General features: G+C 45.4%; 1 protein-coding gene across 4 annotated transcripts in view; it reads right to left on the bottom strand.

The window, feature by feature from the left end:
* The window catches only part of DNM3 (dynamin 3), a 457,675-nt gene that overhangs the window by 288,514 nt on the left and 149,534 nt on the right, over positions 1 to 19,627 (bottom strand). The gene's annotated exons all lie outside the window — the stretch shown is intronic.

Genomic DNA, 19,627 nt, shown 5'->3' with positions numbered 1-19,627 from the left:
AGGGACTTGTGTGGGGGTGCTGGAGGGTGGGGACAGTGAGCGATGAAAACATGGGGGGACGGTGAGTGGTGAAGACACGGGGGGATGGGGACAGTGAGGAGACAGGGGGATGGGGACAGTGAGGATACAGGGGGATGGGGACAGTGAGGAGACAGGGGATGGGGACAGTGAGCAGTAAGGACAAAGGGGGATGGGGACAGTGAGCGGTAAGGACAAAGGGGGATGGGGACAGTGAGGACACAGGGGGATGGGGACAGTGAGGACACAGGGGGATGGGGACAGTGAGGAGACAGGGGATGGGGACAGTGAGGAGACAGGGGATGGGGACAGTGAGCGGTAAGGACAAAGGGGGATGGGGACAGTGAGTGGTAAGGACAAAGGGGGGTGGGGACAGTGAGGACACAGGGGGATGGGGACAGTGAGGACACAGGGGGATGGGGACAGTGAGCGGTAAGGACAAAGGGGGATGGGGACAGTGAGGATATAGGGGGATGGGGACAGTGAGGAGACGGGGATGGGGACAGTGAGGAGACAGGGGATGGGGACAGTGAGCGGTAAGGACAAAGGGGGATGGGGACAGTGAGCGGTAAGGACAAAGGGGGATGGGGACAGTGAGGACACAGGGGGATGGGGACAGTGAGCGGTAAGGACAAAGGGGGATGGGGACAGTGAGGATATAGGGGGATGGGGACAGTGAGGAGACAGGGGGTGGGGACAGTGAGCGGTGAGGACAAAGGGGGATGGGGACAGTGAGGACAAAGGGGGTGGGGACAGTGAGGACACAGGGGGCAGGACAGTGAGGACACAGGGGGTGGGGACAGTGAGGACACAAGGGGGATGGGGACAGTGAGGACACAGGGGGACGGGGACAGTGAGGACACGGGGCGGGGACAGTGAGGACACAGGGGGCGGGGACAGTGAGCGGTGAGGACAAAGGGGGACAATGAGCAGTGAGGACATGGGGGGGACAGTGAGTGGTGAGGACACAGGGGGACAGGGACGGTGAGCAGTGAGGACACAGGGGGACAAGGATGGTGAGCGGTGAGGACACAGGGGGACGGGGAAGGTGAGCGATGAGGACACAGGGGGACGAGGACAGTGAGGACATGGGGGAATGGGGGTGGTGGGGGGATGGGGATGGTGAGCGGAGAAACAAGAAAACGTCAGCGCAGGTAGGGAGGAGGACGTCTTCAGGCAAAGCTGGAAAGGCATGCAGGGCCAGAGGAGGAGAACACAGCATCCCAGTGCTGTGTCTAATGGCCGGCTCTCTAACGTACTGCTCCAATTCCAGTTCTTCCTAACACACAACGGAGTGTCCTACAGACCCGCACAATGGCGTCCAATCAGACACGCGCCCCACGCTCCCTCAGCTCAGTGAGCACAGCCTTTGCTTAGTTTTAGAAGACACTCTGCTCTGACTGCTTGTCATTTGCTCATCTCTCTTCTGTGTCTCTTACTTAAACAACAACCAGGTTCCTCAACTTAAAATAACTTTCATTTGGCCTCTGAGCTCTGGATACTGAATTAAAAGTTTACAGTTGTAGGAAGGTGTTTATGTCATCCAAATTCCAATCACGTACACCAAAATAGCGATCGAAGATACCATCGTTAGACCTTTATTTCTCGATTAATTATTTAAATGTTCTGATAGGTTGATTTCTATAGGATTAATGTGTGCTCCTAAAAGCATACAAGTATTGACTGCAACCATTTTATATTTCGAAATTTGTTTCACATCAGTCATTCATTGAACAAACACTCATTAGGCCCTGGCTATAGGCACACTGTCTGCTCAGTTTACATCAAAGCACCTGATATTAAAAACCTTATCATCTTGGCCCTGGCCAGTTGGCTCAGCAGTAGAGCATCAACCCAGTGGGTAGAAGTCCTAGGTTCAATTTCTGGTCAGGACACACAGGAGAAGCAATCATCTGCTTCTCCACCTGTCCCCTTCCCCCTTCTCTCTGTCTCTCTTCTCCTCCCACAGCCATGGCTTGATTGGTTAGAGCACATGGGCCCCAGGCACCAAGAATGGCTCCATGCAGCCTCCAACTCAGGTGCTTAAAATTGCTCGGTTGTGAGCATGGCCCCAATGGGCAGAGCACTGGCCCCAGATCGGGTTGCCGGGTGGAGCTCAGTCCAGGTGTTTGCAGGAGTCTGTCTCTGTATCTCTCTTACTCGCACTAATAAATAAATAAATAATTTAAAAACCTTGCCATCTCGAGTGGCAGGTTGACTTTGCAAAAAAGTGTAATGCAAAAAAGTAAATATCTTATAAAAAACAAGAAAAAAGACAAAGAAATATATGGCCAAACCTGCTCTGGGAAGGCCTCGGAGGATTTCGTGCCTGAATCATGACAGTGAGGTTTCCAGGACAAGCTGGACATCTAGCAAACGGTAAATTACCTCTCAACAGTTTATTTTCCAAATTACGGTGAATAGTCTTAAATAACAAGGAAGAGACGATGGAAAACAATGTGACGTAAATGACTTTAGGGGTAAAAACCTTAAATACAGAATTCTAAGGAAAAATTTTAATTGTACATATTCTGAGAGAAAGCAGCACCATACTTTCTGAATAATATAAAAACGTGTTTTAATAAAATCCAATATTTTCAGCGTTATTTTCGGTAATGCTTAATTATTTTGGTGGGACCTCAATATAAAATTTTAATTTGAACTGTGAACCACTTTATCCCTAGAGGGGAAAAAATCACTTGAAAGACATTTCTATCCAATAAAACAAAAATTACACACTTATTAAATTTATTAACCATTGATTAACCAGATCATGAAAGCCACGGAATTAGGTTTCTTTTGGAACAGGTCTGAGACCAGGCAAGACTTCATACCTTCAGGAGTAACTCGTTCAGTGCCTTAAGCTAAGACTCAGGTCATTAGGTAACCATCTGTTCATGGTCCCACAGCAAACCTCACTGAGAAAATGAACTAAAAACCAGAACAGAACTTTTTTTATGTACAGGACCAGAGTTGATTGGTCTGGCTGAACTACAGATACGGGCTCTGTTTCGATCAAAAAGCTATAAACTTTTCCATATTAGCCACTCACCCCAAACTGAGTAGCAATAATGATTTCACTGCTCCTAAAAGCACACAACAATTTTGCTCCATTTCTGTGAATTAAAACCTGCCTCCTAAATCCTTAATAATCCTTTAGTTCAGCGGTTCTCAACCTGTGGGTCACTACCCCGGCAGGGGTCGAACGACCAAAACACAGGGGTCGCCTAAAGCCATCGGAAAATACATCTTTATTATACAATACATTTTTAAATAAAATATGTATTTCCGATGGCTTTAGGCGACCCCTGTGTTTTGGTCGTTCGACCCCTGCCAGGGTAGTGACCCACAGGTTGAGAACTGCTGCTTTAGTTGTATATAACATAATGTTGCATTTATTCAGGAGATGGAAAAGTACTTACCTGGGCACATTTGTTATTTAAATATATATATGGAAAAAGAGAAGCATTTACAAAGGTGATCGAAGATGAGGAACTATTCTAGTAAAAAAAAGAGGTCAAAAAGTTGCACAAGGGTAAATGGGAAAATATTCTACCAAGGGTTCCCTACATTTTCAGAGTGGCGTATGGGAAGTCTCAGAGGACCTAAGTGGAATTGATAGGGAAGGAGGACAGATCCCTCTTAAGAAAAGCAATCAAAGAGAAAGAAGTACTGTTACCCCTCGTTCTCCAAGTGGACGAACCCCAAATCTCTCAAGCTTGACTCTTTTCAACAACTGGTGGGAGACATGAGGAGGCACGTAAGGGGGGAGCCCGTGGCATGCTGGTGTGTGCAGCTGTCACAGACCTCTCACACCACTGCTCTAAGCAGAGACATGACAACCCTGGTGTGACTCAGCAAACGCTCTGGCATAGAACCAGAAAGGTCCATCTTGGGTGATGCTAAGATGCAAAGGGAGTCAGGAGAGACAGAACCTGGCTAAGTCATTCAGAAAACACCAGAACAGGAGGCCAGCCAGGGTGGAGAGGACACTAGTCAAAATAACACCTGAAGGTGATGATGAGGTTTTCATCTCTTTCCAAGCTTCTCTCTGGTAGACATACAAAGGAGCGGTTAAAAAGGAAAACCAAAACAGAAGGTAAGAAGAAAAGCAGAGGATAAGGAAAATTGTAAATTAAGAATGAATTAGAGGCGGCAAGATGGCGATGGAGTAGGCGGACGTACCAACTTCCACCTCCCAGAACCAAAGTGGATTACAACTTAATTTTAAGAACCATCATCTGGAAAAACCAACTTTGGACTAAACTAAGAGGACTCTTCAACCAAGGAACACTGAAGAAGCCACACTGAGACTGGTAGAAAAAGAAACACGGAGAGGGCTGCCCAGCTCCCCGGAGTGAACAGCAACCGGGAGAGACTCGTGTGGTGGGAAGTGAGTTTAGCAGAGAGGGGAGGGTCCTGAGCCCCAGAAACAAAGCCCCAGCCTGCAGCTCCAGAGCCTAGAAGAGGCGTATGGACAGTATTTAGCTAGAAAAAAGTCAGGGTACTGTTTGTGAGAGACTGATTTCTCAGACACAGGATTCTTCTTAAAGGGACCGTGCAGCAAACCTCTCTCACAACCACTCACCTGGGGCTCCAGGGGATGGGTAGAGAGGGGAGGACCGGAGTAGCAGGAAGAGAGTGTAATCTAGGAGGCACAGGGAGAAACACTTTGAGGGACAGCCACCCTAACCCCTGGGCTGAGTCACTCCCCAAATCTGAAGTGAATATTTCCCCTGGAAACAGCAATACCAGCAAAGGGAAGCAGGACACCAGCCAAACAAGCTCTCCCGTGGCACTCAGAGCAGAGTCACTTAGAAGGAGGGAGCTTTTGGGACTACTGTATGGAGTGTTAAGGTCTGAGCTGCAGTAACCCCACCCACACGGCTGAGGGCTTACTGGAAGGTGGGCAGCGGCGCAACCCAGAAGTGCGGCTCCGTTGGCAAGGGCAGAAGCCGGCCACCATGCCTGAGGCGTGGCCGCCATGCCTGAGGCCTGAGTGTGAGCTCAGTCTTGCCCGTCGGGGGTGGAGGGGACATGCAAAAATGGTCAGGCCCAGCTTCGGACCCACCTGCAATCCCTCCTGTGGGGGAAAGGTGGGAGCTCTGGAAAGGGAGGAGACCCCTCCCTGCTGAACAAGAGCACAGGTATGCAGCCTTGCCCAGCCCGTGGAACTGAGGCTTGCTGTCCAACACATGAGCCAGCTCCTTCTGCGGGGGTGGGGCAAAAGCCTGGAAACAGGCAGAGCCCCGCAGCTGAGCAAAGGTGCTCACCTCTGCCTGCAGTGCCCAGGCTTGTGGCCCAGGCACAGCGCATAACACCACCCATGGGGGCTGAGGCCATGGAGGCTTGTAAACCCAGGCACGCGATCACAGCCCCTCCAGTGCAGGAGAGGCAGAAACCACAGTGACAGCCCCAGTGGCTGGCACCGGCAATGCACATACCTGAATGCCCTAGGAAGCAGAAGCAGAGGGGGTGGCAGGCCTGCAGACAGACCACACCTAGGGAACACAGAGGCCACACCCATTGGACTCCAGAGGCCAAAACCTTCTTATACACAGACAAAATGGGAAATCAGAGAAATGCAACACAAATGAATCAAGAGAAATCCCTGTAAAAGGAATTGAATGAGTCAGATATAACCAAATTACCAGATACAGAGTTTAGAATAACCATTGTTAGGATGGTCAAAGATCTTAGAACAACAATAGATGGTCATTACAAACACCTAAATAAAGACATAGCAAATATAAAAAAAGACATTGAAATAATAAAAAAGAATCAGTCAGACATGACAAATACAATATCAGAAGTAAAGACCACAATGGAAGGAATTAAAAGTAGGATGGATGAAGCTGAGGATAGAATCAGTGAGTTGGAGGACAGGATAAATGAAGGCACGAAAGCAAAGCAGAAAAAAGAAAAGAGACTCAAAAAGTCTGAGGAAACTCTAAGAGAGCTCTGTGACAACATAAAGAGAAATAACATCCACATCATAGGGGTTCCTGAAGAAGAGGAGAAAGAACAAGGGATAGAGACTATGTTCAATCATATCATAGCTGAAAAGTTCCCTAAATTAATTCAGGAAAACATCTCACAAGTTCAAGAAGCACAGAGAACTCCATTAAAGAGAAACCCAAAGAAATCTACACCAAGACACATCATAATTAAAATACCAAAGCTAAGCGATAAAGAGAAAATATTAAAAGCTGCTAGAGAAAAAAAGGCTATCACCTACAAAGGACCTCCATAAGGATGACATCCGACTTCTCAACAGAAACACTTGAAGCCAGAAGGGAATGGCAAGAAATATTCAAAGTAATGCAGAATAAGAGCCTACAACCAAAACTACTTTATCCAGCAAGGCTATCATTTAAAATTAAAGGAAAAATAAAAAGCATCCCAGACCAAAAAAAAAACCTCAAGGAATTCACTACAATCAAACCAATGCTTCAAGAAATGCTAAGGGGTCTGTTGTAAATAGTTCAAAAGGGAAAAAGAATATAGTAAAAGAGGAATACAGCTTTAAAGAATAAAATGGCAATAAACCAACTACATATCAATAATAACCTTAAATGTAAATGGATTAAATGATCTGATCAAAAGACATAGGGTAGCTGCATGGAAAAGAAAACAGGATCCGCCTGACCTGTGGTGGCACAGTGAATAAAGCGTCGACCTGGAAATGCTGAGGTCGCTGGTTCGAAACCCTGGGCTTGCCTGATCAAGGCACATATGGGAGTTGATGCTTCCAGCTCCTCCCCCTTCTCTCTCTCTGTCTCTCTCTCCTCTCTCTCCCTCTCTGTCTCTTTCTCTCCCTCTCTCTCTCCTCTCTAAAAATGAATAAATAAAATTAAAAAAAAAAGAAAACAGGACCCATACATATGCTGTCTACAAGAGACACACCTTAAAACAAAAGATGCACATAAACTGAAGGTAAAAGGATGGAAAAAATATTTCACGCAAAGGGAAATGAAAAAAAAGCTGGGGTAGCAATACTTATATCAGATAAAATGGACTTTAAAACAAAGGCTATATAGTAAGAGATAAAGAAGGTCACTACATAATGATAAAGGGAGCAAACCAACAGGAAAATATAACCATTATAAATATCTATGCACCTAATACAGGAGCACCTAAATATATAAAGCAGACTTTGATGGCTATAAAGGGCAAGATAAACAGCAATACTATAATAGTAGGGGATTTCAATACCCCACTAACATCACTAGATAGATCCGCAAGAAAGAAAATTAACAAAGAAACAGCAGACTTAAAGGACACACTAGATCAACAGAATTTAATAGATATTTTCAGAACCTTTCACCCTAAAGCAGCAGAATATACATTCTTTTCAAGGGCTCATGGTACATTCTCCAGGATAGACCACATGTTAGAGCACAAAAGCAGTCTCAACAAATTTAAGAAGATTGAAATCATATCAAGCATTTTCTCTGATCACAATGGCATGAAACTAGAAATCAACCACAACAGAAAAACTGAAAAATACTTAAACACTTGGAAACTAAATAGCATGTTATTAAATAAAAAAATGGGTTAACAATGAAATCAAAGAAGAAATCAAAGAATTCCTAGAAACAAATGATAATGAGCATACATCAACTCAAAATTTATGGGACACATCAAAAGCAGTCCTGAGAGGGAAGTTCATAGCATTATAGGCATACCTTAAGAAGCAAGAAAAAGGCCCTGGCCAGTTGGCTCAGTGGTAGAGTGTTGGCCTGGCGTGCAGGAGTCCTGGGTTCGATTCCTGGCCGGGGCACACAGGAGAAGCGCCCATCTGCTTCTCCAACCCTCCCCCTCTCCTTCCTCTCTGTCTCTCTCTTCCCCTCCTGCAGCCATGGCTCCATTGGAGCAAAGTTGGCCCGGGCACTGAGGATGGCTCCATGGCCTCTGCCTCAGGTGCTAGAATGGCTCTGGTTGCAACAGAGCAATGCCCCAGATGGGCAGAGCATCGCCCCCTGGTGGGCATGCTGGGTGGACCCCAGTTGGGCGCATGTGGGAGTCTGACTGCCTCCCCATTTCCAACTTCAGAAAAATACAAAAAAAAAGAAGCAAGAAAAAGCTCAAATAAACAACTTGACTATGCATCTGAAAGAACTAGAAAAAGAACAGCAAGTAAAGCCCAGAGGTAGTAGAAGGAAGGAAATAATAAAGATCAGAGGGGAAATAAATGACATAAAGGCAAAAGAAACAATACAGGGGATCAATGAAACCAGGAGCTGGTTCTTTGAAAAGGTAAACAAGATCGATGAACTTTTAACCAGACTCACCAAGAAAAAAAAAAAGAGAGGACTCAAATAAATAAAATTAGAAATGAGAGTAGAGAAATAACAACTGACACAACAGAAGTAATTAATATTGTAAGAAAATACTATGAAGAATTGTATGCCAAAAAATTAAACAACCTAGATGAAATGGACAAATTCCTTGAAACATATAATCTTCCAAAAATTAATCTGGAAGAATCAGAAAACCTAAACAGACTGATTACAACAAATGAGATTGAAACAGTTATCAAAAAACTTCCAACAAAGAAAAGTCCTGGGCCTGATGGCTTCACAAGTGAATTCTACCAAATATTCAAAGAACTAACTCCTATCCTTCTCAAGCTATTTCAAAAAATTCAAGAGGAAGGAAGACTTCCAAGCTCCTTTTATGATGTGAGCATAATTCTGATTCCAAAACCAGGCAAAGACAACACAAAGAAAAAAAATTACAGGCCAATATCCCCGATGAATTTAGATGCTAAAATCCTCAACAAAATATTAGCAAACTAGATACAGCAATATATGAAAAAAATCATACATCATGACCAAGTGGGATTTATTCTGGGGAGGCAAGGCTGGTACAATATTCGTAAATCAATCAGTGTGATTCATCACATGAACAAAAGGAAGGAGAAAAACCACATGATAATTTCAATAGATGCAGAAAAATCATTTGATAAAATCCAGCACCCATTCATGATCAAAACTCTCAACAAAGTGGGAATACAGGGAACATACCTCAACATGATAAAGGCCATCTATGACAAACCCACAGCCAACATCATACTCAATGGGCAAAAGTTAAAAGCAATCCCCTTAAGATCAGGAACAAGGCAGGGGTGCCCCCTTTCACCACTCTCATTCAACATAGTTCTGGAAGGCCTAGCCACAGCAATCAGACAAAAAGAAGAAATAAAAGGCATCCAAATTGGAAAAGAAGAAGTAAAACTATCATTATTTGCAGATGATATGATATTGTATATAGAAAACCCTAAAGTTTCAGTCAAAAAACTACTGGACCTAATAAATGAATTCAGCAAGGTGGTAGGATATAAATTTAATACTCAGAAATCAGAGGCATTTTTATAAACAAACAATGAACTGTCAGAAAAAGAAATTAAGGAAACAATCCCCTTCACTACTGCAACCAAAAAAATAAAGTACCTAGGAGTAAATTTAACCAAGGAGATTAAAGACTTGTACTTGGAAAATTATAAAACACTGATAAAAGAAATCAAGGAAGATACAAACAAGTGGAAGCATATACCGTGTTCATGGTTAGGAAGAATAAACATAATTAAAATGTCTATATTACCCAAAGCAATTTATAAATTCAATGCAATATCAATTAAAATACCAATGACATACTGCAAAGATATAGAACATATATTCCAAAAATTTATATGGAACCAAAAACAAACATGAATAGCCTCAGCAATCTTGAAGAGGAAAAATAAAGTGGGAGGTATCACACTTCCGGATATCAAGTTATACTACAAGGCCATTGTACTCAAAACAGCCTGGTACTGGCATAAGAACAGGCATATAGATAAATGGAACAGAACAGATAACCCAGAAATAAACCCATACCTTTATGGACAACTGATATGTGACAAAGGAAGTAAGAGCATACAACGGAGTAAAGACAGTCTCTTCAACAAATGGTGTTGGGAAAATTGGACATCTACCTGTAAAAAAATGAAACTAGACCAACTTACACCATTCACAAAAATAAACTCAAAATGGATAAAGGACTTAAATATAAGCCGTGAAACCATAAGCATCTTAGAAGAAAACAGGCAATAAGCTCTCCGACATCTCTCGCAGCAATATTTGCCGATTTATCTCCACAGGCAAGTGAAATAAAAGACGGGATAAACAAATGGGATTATATTAAACTAAAAAGCTTTTGCACAGCTAAAGACAATAAAAACAGAATAAAAAGACAAACTACACAATGGGAGAACATATTCGACAATACATCTGATAAGGGGTTAATAACCAAAATTTATAAAGAACTTGTAAAACTCAACACCAGGAAGACAAACAATCCAATCAAAAAATGGGCACAAGAAATGAATAGACACTTCTCCAAAGAGGACATACAGATGGCCAATAGGCATATGAAAAAATGCTTAACATCACTAATCATTAGAGAAATGCAAATTAAAACCACAATGAGATATCACCTCACACCAGTCAGAATGGCGCTCATCAACAAAACAACACAGAATAAGTGCTGGCGAGGATGTGGAGAAAAGGGAACCCTCCTGCACTGCTGGTGGGAATGCAGACTGGTGCAGCCACTGTGGAAAACAGTATGGAGCCCTGGCCGTTTGGCTCAGCGGTAGAGCTTCGGCCTGGCGTGTGGGGGACCTGGGTTCGATTCCCGGCCAGGGCACATAGGAGAAGCGCCCATTTGCTTCTCCATCCCCACCCCCCCTTCCTCTCTGTCTCTCTCTTCCCCTCCCGCAGCAAAGGCTCCATTGGAGCAAAGATGGCCTGGGCGCTGGGGATGGCTCCTTGGCCTCTGCCCCAGGCAGAGCAACGCCCCGGAGGAGCAGAGCATCGCCCCCTGGTGGGCAGAGCGTCGCCCCTGGTGGGCGTGCCGGGTGGATCCCGGTCGGGTGCATGCGGGAGTCTGTCTGACTGTCTCTCCCCGTTTCCAGCTTCAGAAAAATACAAAAAAATAAAGAAAGAAAACAGTATGGAGATTCCTCAAAAAATTAAAAATCGAACTGCCTTTTGACCCAGCTATCCCACTTTTAGGAATATACCCCAAGAACACCATAGCACTGTTTCAAAAGGAGAAATGCACCCCCATGTTTATGGCAGCAATGTTCACAATAGCGAAGATCTGGAAACAGCTCAAGTGTCCATCAGTGGACGAGTGGATTAAAAAGCTTTAGTACATATATACTATGGAATACTACTCAGCCATAAGAAATGATGATATTGGATCATTTACAACAATCCGGATGAACCTTGATAACATTATACTGAGTGAAATAAGGAAATCAGAAAAAACTAAGAACTATATGATTCCCCCCATAGGTGGGACATAAAAATGAGACTCAGAGACATGGACAAGAGGGTGGTGGTTACGGATGGCGGGGAGGAAGGAGAGGGAGGGGATGGGGGCAGGGGATGGGCACAAAGTAAACCAAATAGAAGGTGACGGAAGACAGTTTGACTTTGGGTGATGGGTATGCAACATAATCAAATGTCAAAATAACCTGGAGATGTTGTTACTGAACATATGTACCCTGATTTATCAATGTTACCCCATTAAAATTAATAATAATAAAAAAAGGAAAAAAAAGAATGAATTAGGAAGATCATAAAAAATCTATGTTTTGTAAGATTAAAAGATCAGCCATAAAAAAACAAAACAAGGAAATCGTGCAAGTTTCAACAACACAGGACTTTCAGGACTTCATGCTAGGTGAAATAAATCAGACAGAGAAAGACAAATACTTTAGGATCTTACTTATCTATGAAATCTATAAATAAAAAGTAAACAAAAAACCAAGCTCATCGATACAGAGAACAGACTGGTGATTTATCAGAGGCCAGGAAGGGTGGGGGTTGGGGGCAAAATGGGTGAAGGGAGTCAAAGGATAAATAAATCCTGGGAATGTAATACACACTACGATGACTATAGTTAATAATACTGTATGGTTTGTGTAAGAGTGGCAAAATAGTAGATCCTAAAATTTCTCATCTCAAGAAAAAATGTGTAACTATGTGTGGTGATGAATCTTTTTTTTTTTTTAAGTGAGAGGCAGGAGGCAGGGAGGCAGAGACAGACTCCCACATGCACCCTGACTGGGATCCACCCAGCAAGCCACCTATAGGGCAATGCTCTGCCCATCTGGGACCACTGCTCTGTTGCTCAGCAACGGAGCTATTTCAGCGCCTGAGGTGAGGCCATGGAGCCATCCTCAGTGCCTGGTGCCAAAATGCTCGAATCATTTAAGCCAGTGGTAGTCAATGTGGTCCCTACCGCCCACTAGTGGGCATTCCAGCTTTCATGGTGGGTGGTAGCGGAGCAACCAAAGTATAAATAAAAAGATATATTTAACTATAGTAAGTTGTTTTATGAAGATTTATTCTGCCAAACTTAGAAAAAATCTGAAATAAAGTACTTGGTAAGTAATTATTATTATATGCTTTAACTTGCTGTAACTCTGCTTTATAAATTTTATAAAGTAAAGTTACTTCCCTACTTTATAAGTCACTATTACTGTGGAACCAGTGGGCAGTTAGAAAATTTTACTAACAGAGATACAAAAGTGGGTGGTAGGTATAAAAAGGTTGACTACCCATGATTTAAGCCATGGCAACGGGATGGGAAGAAAGAGAGATAGAGAGAAGGGGGAGGGGTGGAACAGGGGTGGAGAAGCAGATGGTTGCTTCTCCTGTGTGCCCTGACCAAGAATGAAACCCAGGACTTCCTGGTGATGAATCTTAACTAGACCTATTGTGGTGATAATTTTATAATGTATACAAATATCGAATCATTATGTTCCACCTCTAAAATGACTACAATGCTATATGTCAATCACATCACACTTTTAAAAAAGGATTTAGAAACAGGCAACACCAACAACAAAAAGGTGATATTCCATCCCTGAAAAGCCAAATCCCAGGCCTGAATTTCCTACTAACCAATAAAAGGTTCACACTTTAGTCACCAGCCTGACTTGTAACCTTAGTACCATGACCTACAACGTGAGGCATCTACCATACACAAAGCACAACGCCATCTGTTTGACAGCACAGCTCCCAGAGGAGGAGACACGCCCGTATTTCTGTGCAGAGGAAGAACCGCAGCAGATCTTTTCGGACTGAAGAGAAAACCCTATCTGAGCAGGACACGTAAGTGACTCTTCTTTCTCCCACAAACTTCTACGGAAAGTTAACCAGGTGGCTGCTCCAGGGAAACTGAACGCCCCCTGCCCAGTCAACAAGACACGATTCATTTATTCTCTCAGTTATTCAATCAGTGATCATTGTTGAAAACCTGGCTGGTTAAGGTTTAGAGTGATGAGCTATGTCCCCACTCTCATGGAGCTGACATGCCCCAGGTCCTGCACATCCACTCTGCCGCCACCACCAACAGCAACCACAAAGACAGACTCATATTTACAGTTCAAGTGGTCATGAGGGCCACAAAAGGCAAACAAAGTTCGGTGAGTAGACCAAGACTGATGAGTACATGTGCATGCACATGACTGTACACACAAGAGTTACAGGAAGACTGTGACTGGGTGGCATTTGAGAAAGACTTGGAAGTGGCCAGGGTGTGACCGAGCAGGTATGTTGAGGCTGAGCATTCCCCACCTTGGGAATGGGACATGCAAAGGCCCTGTCTGCATGTCCCCTTGACTTGTTGAGGAAACAAGGAGCTCAGTGTAGCTGGAGGAGACAGAGAAGGGGGGAGTTCAGAGATAAAAATGGGTAAGATTACAGAGGCCTTGAACACCACAGGCAGGGCCTTGGAGCCCCTGGTTTAGTGACCAGTGCTCAGGCCAGACAGGTACTAACTTGCCACGCCACAACACACAGCATCCCTTCTAACAGCCCTTGCTCATGAAGAGTCTTTCCCTGTATTTCTAAGCCAACGAAAGTATCTTTATTTTCTTGCAAAGCTTCTTTTTTTCCTTTTTTCTAAGGGGGGGGGGATCAATTAATTGGTATGGTGGAGATCCAAGAATGTGGTCTCCCAAGAGGCCAATAAATGACACAGTTGCTAAACTGTGCTCGAGAAAACACGATGTTCCTTCCCGTGTTTCCTGAAAAGAACCCCAGCGGCCTGCGCCGGTGCTCTGGAGTCTGGAGGACAGGAGGTAAGGAAAGCAGCTGGAAGCAAATGCCCAGGACAGTCCGACGCGGAGATGTCCCTGGCCAAGCCAGACAGCTCATAAAGCTCCAGCATTCCTGTCCAGTCCTCCCAGAGACAACAGTGAGGAACTGCCCAGAGGAAGTGCACTCCCCCCAGCTGGAAGTCTAGCTCTGGGCCTTGTTATGTGAACACACATAAATCCCATGTTTTTCACAGATGTTGGTTTATGTGGCTTAAGAAAAAGGAATTAAATGTTTTACACATAAGACATTCAATATGAAGACCTGAAAATGAAAATACTGTTGACATATATAATATATATACATATATATACATATATATGTGTGTGTGTATATATACTATATATATATAAATGTTTATATATATATAGTAACAATACAGCTAGAGCAGTAATTTTCAACCTTTGTTTCTCATGCACTCATAAACTAATTACTAAAGAAAAAGGGGCCCTGACCTCTTCTTCCTTAGCAACTAATTTATTTGTGCCATAAGATGAAAATGGTTGTATTTAGTCAGGGGCACTGACCTTAGTAATTAGTGTGTGTTTGTGCCATGAAAAAAAAAAGGTTGAAAATCACTGAGCTAGAGTAATTGTGCATTAGGTTGCCTGGGCAGTCCTGGTTCACTACTATTATTCTAGGGAAAGTATTAATATGTCCCCTTTCTTTTTTTTTTTAAATGAGAGGAGGGGAGATAGACAGACTCCCACATGTACCCCTGAGTGGGATCCACCCACAACCACTGTCTGGGGCCGATACTCAGACCAACCAAGCTAACCTTAGCACCTGAGGCTGATGCTTGAACCAACCAAGCCACTGGCTGCAGGACGAGAAGAGGGAGAGAAGGGGTGAGGGAGGGGGAGAGAAGCAGGTGGGTTGCTTCTCCTATGAGCCCTGACTGGGAATCAAAACCAGGATGTCCATACCCTAAGTCTGTGATAGCGAATCTTTTTATAAAAACTGCCCACTTTTGCAGAGTTGGTCAACCTGGTCCCTCCCACCCACTAGTGGGTGTTCCAGCTTTCATGGTGGGCCAATCGCGGCACCATTTGGTTGCTCTGCTACCCTCCACCATGAAAGCTGGAACACCCACTAGTGGGCGGGAGGGACCAGGTTGACCAGCACTGCAAAAGTGGGCGGTTTTTATAAAAAGATTCGCCATCACGGCCCTAGGTCAATGCTCTATCCACTGAGCAAACCGGCCAGGGCCAATAGGTCCCCTTTCTATGTCAAAACTGTACTGCATTGGATAATAAATTATATGATCACCTTATCTATGGCCTATGTTCAAAGGGGTAGAGTAATAAAGTCCTGGCATCCTCACTTTTAATTAAAATTATGTTGCTTTGCAAAAGATTTTAATTAAAGGAATTTTCAACTAAAAGAACTTGAAGGCCAGAAAAGATGAACATCAAAATGAGGAATAAGGAAAAGGATAAGTATAAATATTTGAAATAAAACCTAAGACTATACTTTCAGGGGTCATTTCTATAGTTTGAAATAAAACCTGTCCAAAGTTTCATTTTAAAAAGAATGATAAAAACAATCTTTAAAAACCAAATACAGATTTCTTTAGCATCAGAGTCTATTTTGAACATCTAAATTATTAATCAGTATTTGGAGAAGGCCTCTTATGTGGGGTTAGCCATTGCATTAGGTGCCAGGGATAAGAACATAAAATACACAGTTCTTTTTTTTTTTTTGTATTTTTCCAAAGTTAGAAGTGGGGAAGCAGTCAGACAGACTCCCACATGCGCCTGACTGGAATCAACCCAGCAAGCCTACCAGGGGGGTGATGCTCTGCCCATCTGGAGTGTTGCTTCATTGTGGCTGGAACCATTCAGTGCCTGAGGCAGAGACCATGGAGCCGTCCTCAACGCCCGGGACAACTTTGCTCCAATGGAGCCTCGGCTGCGGGAGGGGAAGAGAGAGACAGAAAGGAAGGAGAGGGGGAGGGGTGTAGAAGCAGATGGGCGCTTCTCCTGTGTGCCCTGGCCGAGAATTAAACCTAGGACTTCCACATGCTGGGCTGACACTCTACCGCTGAGCCAACTGGCCAGGGCCCACAGTTCTTTTTTTAAAATGTGCTTATAAAAGAAAAAGAACTCATAGACACAGACCACAGCAATGGTGATTACCAGAGGAAAAGGGGGTGGGGGTGGTAGAAGAAGGTAAATGGGGGGATAAATGGTGATGGAAGGAGACTTGACTCGGGCTGGTGAACTCGCATCATATACAGATGATGTGTCACAGAATTGTACCCCTGAAATCTATAGCATTTTATTAACCAATGTCACCCCATAAGTTCAATAAATTTTTTACAAAGTTAAGAATTAAGAAATAAAAGGTGTCTGTAATCAGCAAGAAAAGGCATTCACCTACACAGAAAAATGGCACACACGTTGCTGTGCAGTTTCAGAAATGCCATGACTGCGGTCAATGGCGGGCGCTGATGGAAGACCCACGAGGCAGGTGAGGGCGGGGCCAGGAGGGGATCAGAGATGCCCCGCAGGAGGGTTTCTGGGGAAAAGATGAGGGTTGAGTGAGAGGAGATGGCAGGTGATGACAGGAGGGGAAAGGAGGCATTCTAAACCAAGAGAACTGCATGGGCAAATGCTAAGGGTACGAACACACTTTCGACTAGTGCGAGTCACTCAGAATGTCCGGAGCAAGCCGACGAGGACAGCAGGTGTGGCCAGAGAGGTATTCAGAGACCAGACACCGGGACAACACACAACCGTGGATGACCCCGAACTCTCTCTAGATACGAGGAGCCACTGAACAGTTTTGAGGTACCGGGCACACTAGAGTCTGTATCGTAGAAGGGCCCCTCTGACCCTGTGAGGGATGTGAGCATGGCCAGAACGGAGGGAGAAAGATCAGTCAGGAAGCCAATGGTCTAATTTAGTTTAAGAAGAAGAAAAAAAATTTTTTTTCTTAAAAGAGAGGAGCTGCAGGAGACAGCAGGGTAGGCAGTTTTGGAAAAGAGGCCTGAACTGAGTCAAGGGTCCTTTACACAGCAGTTCGGCAGTGGAACTGTGGGAGGCGTGGCGTGCCAGGAGAAAGGACAGTGACAAGGACCAGCTCTGCAGGACGCCGGGGTGCCAGAGCGGGCAATGGTGGGTGAACTCTTCAGGGAAGTAGAAGAGAAACCACGGAAGAGAGAGAGGGGGTCGGCTTCAAAGAGAACGGAAGACAGCCTCAGGAATAGTGCCCGTCAGACGTGGCAGCCGGTCTCCGGCTGGGCCATTCTGGTTTCAGCAGAGTGGCGGGAGGTGGCCGCCAACCCTCAGAGGGCGAAGGACCAACCTGGAGATGAGGGGGTACAGACTGCAGGCGTGAACTCGTTTTTCTCCCCAAGAGGGCTGGCCATGCACACGAGGAGAGGACGGGGCAGCAAACAGGGGTACAGGGGCTTGTTATTGTTTCTGCTTTTAAATTAGGAGAGACATACACAGATTTATACACGCTTTTATTTTATTTTTTTTAATGTGATGGAGAAGGTGACAATTTAGGAAACAGAAGAATCAAAGTAAGTTCCTACAGAGGTGAGAGGACAGGTTGGAGCCCAACCCTGGTCAGGGTACCCACCTCAACTGAGGCAGGGAGGAGGGCGTGGCCGGGAAGGCCGATGAGTTTGGGGGTCAGAAGACAGGAAACTGATGTTCGCGTTTATGGCCCCTGTTTCCTCTGTAAAATCATTACTGAAAATAAAGTTGAGAGTGATGAACAAGGTGCCTTAAGGGAGCGCTAAAAGGTTTAATTTCACCTCGCTCTTGTGGAAAGCACGAAGTCACTAATGACATGCTGAAGAAGATGGGAACCCGGTGGCCTAGCCCACAGGGTGGAGGAGGACTATCCCTCAGCTCTTCAGCACCCCCCCGGGGGGGTGGGAGGGGGATAAAGACAAATGGCAATGTTGAATGTCCCTGGAGGTGCAACAGGTAGCAAAGGGAACCCGGGCAGAGCTGCCGGAGGAGATCAGAAAGGTAAAGGCAGGCACACTGCTCATCAACTCACGCTTCTCAGCTCCAAATTCAACCTTCCTGCCCGCTCTGTGAGAAAGAACTCTGGGCCCTTTGAACGCTTGGCCTTTGCCTCTGGCCCACTGTGAGGCTCTGGCACGAGCAAGTGCTGGGCCTGGGAGACCCTGTGGGAGGAGAAGGTTTGGTGTGGGTGCAGTCACTGGGCAGGCTCGAGCAGGCTGCTGTGGCCACGGCTCCCTGGCGCTCCTGCCCCCCCTTGAACAGTCCTGTATGGAGCAGAGTGCCCTCAGAGACACCATCTCCTCCCCCATGGACGGCTTTTCCCTCCCAGCACGCTTCAGAGAGCAAGTGTCCCACAAGTGTGGCCGACACAGCACTGAGCCACAGCTGTGGTCGGGCTCCCAGACCGGGGTAGGGTCCTCCACTCTGGTGCTCCCTCGGGGCGGCTCCTCAGCACCTGCTTCTTGGTGCCTATTCCATTCTGCAACAGTCCTCCTAACTTCTCACTACTCAGCCCTTCACTGTTCTGACCCCCTGCTGTGGTCAGTACTTTTCATAGGGAACAGTCTCTTTTCAAAGTGCCGTATGGTTCCCCTCTTCGGATTGGACGCAGACCGAGGCAGGGGTCAGTAGAGAAAAGAAAACCCAGGAGGTGGGCAGAGCGGCAGACTACAGAGGCGAGAGGACCTTTTGGAAGACTTTTCACAGGATTTTAAGGCATAATATTCAGAAGCCACAACAGGAGAGGTAGACAAATGACAAATGATTTGGGCCCAAGAGCCTTTGGCCTATAGAGGTTCTTGAGTGACAAGAGCCGCAGAGTCAGCAGTAATCTCAGGGAGAAAGCTAGGTGTTAATTCAGGTGCTCTATGCAATGCTTTGAAAGACAGTGCAGAAATAAGACCACCATGGCTCCAGAACGTATGACTGGGTGGGTGGCTTGCAGGGCAAAGAGCACAGGACAGAAGTCAACGTGTCTGGGAATGAGCTGTCCTAGCCCGTGCCATCAGGGCTGACTGCTGGCTGTCCAGTAAGCTGGACACAATGGGGAATGATCAAAAACAAAAATAAAAAACGGCTCATGCATACCATAAACACTCTCTGTAACTCAAAACATAAATGTGCTCGCATGTGCCAATCTTGTGACGCCAGGCCAAGGCCTGCCCCCAGCCTCGGAACCCCTGACGGCAGCATGCAGTCTGTCTCACAAGAACCACACATACCCTTCGCGACCACTTCCCATCGTTACACTGGAGGGAGACGCTGACCGCAGGCCCCGCCCAGCCCGCGGGACTCCCACCCACCCACCCCCCGCAACGTATAGCATCACCCTGCCAGGACCTGGACTACAGCACAGCTGACGACGCTGATCTTTATCAAGTCTGTCTAAAGCTGAGTTTTCACAGAAACAAAGCTCAGTCTTTTCTGCCTTTGACCACTTCATTCACTCTCCATATAAACCAC

Source organism: Saccopteryx leptura, chromosome 2 (genome assembly GCF_036850995.1).
Source record: "Saccopteryx leptura isolate mSacLep1 chromosome 2, mSacLep1_pri_phased_curated, whole genome shotgun sequence".
Taxonomy (NCBI): domain Eukaryota; kingdom Metazoa; phylum Chordata; class Mammalia; order Chiroptera; family Emballonuridae; genus Saccopteryx; species Saccopteryx leptura.
The sequence above is the reverse complement of the archived record's forward strand: the minus strand, read 5'-3'. Positions and strand labels throughout refer to the sequence as shown.